The 4,000-nt window shown below is 43.3% G+C and overlaps 1 long non-coding RNA gene across 1 annotated transcript; it reads right to left on the bottom strand.

The window, feature by feature from the left end:
* Nucleotides 1-51: 51 nt before the first annotated feature.
* LOC125198792 lies at nt 52-615 on the bottom strand. The gene is made up of 2 exons (XR_007172475.1): nt 501-615; nt 52-259 (listed from the first exon to the last, which is right to left on the bottom strand). It is a non-coding gene; the product is annotated as an uncharacterized LOC125198792 (long non-coding RNA).
* Nucleotides 616-4,000: the final 3,385 nt, after the last annotated feature.

The following is a 4,000-nucleotide window of genomic DNA, read 5'->3' as shown; positions in this document are numbered from 1 at the left end:
GAATCTGCATATGCAGCACCTTGCCAAAGACAGTAGAAAAGGTTGACAAAATAAATGGAGCTTGGAGACATATTTTGCAGAAGCGACCAAAAATCCACAATATATAACAACTTCACCTAGTTAACTTCAATTTGTTTGATATCTTCGTTGTATCTGAAAACACATCAAGATAAGCAGAGTACTCAATTTGCTGCCCAAACTTGGAGTTGATGTACTCATTATATAGTTCATGTAAATCAAGGTACCGTCCAAAGGCTTCCTGAAATGAAATCAAGAAAATTGATGATTAAAAAACTGCAAATCTGCTGGCTCACAATATCATAAGTAAGGTTCTTAAGGAAACCATCCAGTATAGAAGATGAAATGGGATAATCAAGGAACTTCTCCAACAATCATTGCCCCTTTTCATTTCCATACACTAGTTCAAATTCAAACTTTCTCAGTTTCAAGTATGTGTTTAGTGGATTTGTTCATTTACTAGTAAAATCAAGAGAACAAACCTCTCCAGTGAACTCAATGACTGGCTCCTCCTTAAGAAGATGTTCATACTCATCAGTAGTATCAACATATCGCGAAGCTGGATGCCGCCGATGGTACTCCCGTATCTGCACTGTAAACCTTGCCATCTTCAACGATGGAATCAGAGAGTTGAAGATGAATGATGAGTTGGATAGAGCTGGCACTGCAATGAAATCCTTGACAGAAATCATGGAAGATAACAAGCAAGAAGTCAGGGATCTTTGACAGAAATTATGGAAGATAACAAGCAAGAAATTAGTGATCCATTCCATAGATAGAATTCAATCAAATCAAAGTATACCTTTGACATGTAGAAATTCTCCCTATATAATGGGACGTACTGATCTTCAAATTCATCATCCAATACAATCATCCTTATGCAATACAGTAGCCTTGTTCATTTTCTAGCTATGGCTTTGAAGGCCTTCAACCTAACTTTCTGTCATGGTATCAGAGCCTAGGTTTCGTACCTAGGCTTTGACCCCTTCCTTCACCTTAATCTCTTCTACCTTGAAATATGGCTGAAAGTGACAGCTCTAGCCCAACACAACAAACTTCAGTAAATAACATCCCCACCATTCCTATGCTTCCGCAAAGTCACCCGATATCCACAAAATTATCCGATAGCAATTATTTGATCTGGCGTCAACAAGTCTTAGCCACTGTTAGAGGATACGGACTCGAACCGTATCTCATGGGAGAGCAAATTATTCCGCCAAAAATGGTGGTCACAACAGAATCGTCAACTATGTCGCCAAATCCGAGCTTTCTTGTGTGGCACCAGCAGGATCAGCGCCTAGCGGCATGGCTGCAATCTTCTCTTGATGAAAGTGCAATGGTGATCGTGGTGGGTTTGACCACGAGTAGGGAGATCTGGTCGGCTCTTGAAACGAATTTCGCCAGCCAGTCGAAAGCAAAAATTATGCACTACAAACTCCAACTACAAACCTTAAGAAAGGATTCCCTCACAATGATGGAATACCTCAACAAAATCAAGAGCATATGTGATATGCTTGGATCAGCGGGATGTCGAATCATGGAGATGGATCAAATTCTTCACATCTTGAGTGGCCTCGGAGCTGAATACAATCCTGTGATGGTGACGATAACATCCAAAGGTGAAACCTGGTCTGTTCAAGAAGTTACAGGACTTCTCTTGAGTTTTGAATCCAGGCTCGAATCCACCAAAAGCCTCTCCATCAATGTGGATGGATCTCAACCTACTGCTCACCTATCTCAGGCTCCTCCTCCAAGAAAGGAAAACACTATTGGCCATTATGGGAGCAGCTTCAATCGAGGGGAAGGTAGCCGTGGAGGTGGCAATTTCAGAGGTCGTGGAGGTCGAGGTGGCTACAGAAGTCGCGGCAATCGAGCCACCTGCCAACTATGCCAGAAACCTGGACACATGGCAGATAGGTGCTGGTACAGGTACCAACAAAATTTTCCAGCAGCTGCATCTCAGCCCAGACAGTCCAGCTTCAATCCGCAGCATGTACCACCACCTCCTTCGGCAAACTTGGTGCAGACAAGGGGAAGCCCCAGTCACTACTCTCAAACTAATTTCAGTGGCGACAACATGTCCTCCTGGTATCCCGACTCTGGTGCCACCAATCATGTAACAAATGATTTCAACAATCTGACCACCTCTTCTGAATACAATGGAGGTAATAATCTTCACCTTGGGGATGGTCACGGGGTCCCCATTTCTCACGTAGGTCAGTTTATTGCTAAATCATCTCCTTCTTCATCAAGAACTCTTTTGCTAAAAAATCTTCTCCTTGTCCCTAAAGTCACCAAGAACCTTCTGAGTGTCTCCCACTTTGCTCGAGATAATAATGTGTTTTTTGAATTCCATTCCTCTTGTTGTTTCGTGAAGGACCAGGTCACCAAATCAATTTTGCTCAAGGGCTCCCTTGAGAATGGCCTTTACAAGTTTGATCTCCACAAGCCTGCTGCTACTTTATCATCCACTCCTACATCACAGTTGAAGAAATGTGTTCCAGTCGCCTATACTTCTTCATTAGGACACTCTACTGCTTTCCCTAAATCTACTACATCTAGCATAGATCTTTGGCACAAAAGGCTTGGCCATTGTGCTTTCAATATTGTTGAAAAGACTTTGCATAGTTGTAATATCCCCTTCTCATCTATGAAATCAAGTTTATTATGTCATCCTTGCTGTGTTGCTAAAAGTCACCGTCTGCCATATTCCGTTTCTTCTTCTCTTTACACTGCTCCCCTCCAAATGGTACATAGTGATGTTTGGGGTCCTGCCCCCTTGAGTTCTAGAAATGGTTACAAATATTATGTGAACTTCATCGATCAATTCAGTCGTTATACATGGCTCTATCTACTCAAGTCCAAATCTGAGCTTGTTGATGTGTTCAAACACTTTATGGTGTTGGCTGAAAATCAATTTGATACAAGAATCAAGGCTCTCCAATCTGACTGGGGTGGTGAATACAGGGGCCTTTCATCCCTCCTTCAATCTCGAGGGATTGTACACCGAGTTTCCTGCCCATATACTCCCCAACAAAACGGGATGGCTGAGCGGAAACACCGACATATCACTGAGATGGGTTTGGCACTTCTAGCTCAATCAGGGCTATCCACATCTTTTTGGGATGATGCTTTCACCACAGCCGTATATATCATCAATCGGCTCCCATCGCCCACTCTCAACAATATGTCCCCATATGAAAAACTTTATCACAAAAAGCCAGATTATACACTGCTAAAAACCTTTGGTTGCCTCTGCTATCCACATCTTCGCCCTACCAATCATCACAAGCTCGAGTTTCGATCTGATGCTGCAATCTTTATTGGGTACAGCTCTTCTCATAAGGGTTATAAGGCTTTACTTCCTTGTGGCAAAGTTGTCATCACACGGGACATCTTGTTTGATGAATACACATTTCCTCATAAAAAACCACTCTCTTTCGTCCCATCACAAATCCCACCGTCACCTCTTATACCTCCCTCACTACCTCTCTCTTTTCCCTCATTACCACCTGCACCTGTGCTCACTCCAGATTCTCCAATCACATCCGTCTCACTATCTACTATACCTCCAAACTCTCCTATACCTCTCAGCTCCCCTCCTGACTCACATATGGACATCTCAGATCATGATTCTCCTGATCATGTACATGGATCCCCACCACCCACCTCTCAACTACCACCTAATCAAGATTCCCCACCTGCTGCCACCTTTCAACCACCACCTAATAAAGATCCACCATCCACAGATTCATCCTCCTCACCTTCCCCAATAACTCAGCCATCTAGCACTCATCACATGGTGACTAGATCTAGAGCAGGCATTTTCAAGCCAAAGGTATTTCACATCAGTGTAATTGATCCTTCGTCCACTGTGCCTCGTTCCATCCGCCTAGCTCTATCTATTCCAATCTGGAAAGCAGCTATGACAGCCGAGTTTCTTGCCCTTCTCCGCAACAAGACTTGGATCCTCACTCTTTTG

The sequence above is a fragment of the Salvia hispanica genome, unplaced genomic scaffold (assembly GCF_023119035.1).
Source record: "Salvia hispanica cultivar TCC Black 2014 unplaced genomic scaffold, UniMelb_Shisp_WGS_1.0 HiC_scaffold_265, whole genome shotgun sequence".
Lineage (NCBI taxonomy): Eukaryota > Viridiplantae > Streptophyta > Magnoliopsida > Lamiales > Lamiaceae > Salvia > Salvia hispanica.
This window is presented reverse-complemented; position numbering and strand designations above follow the sequence as displayed.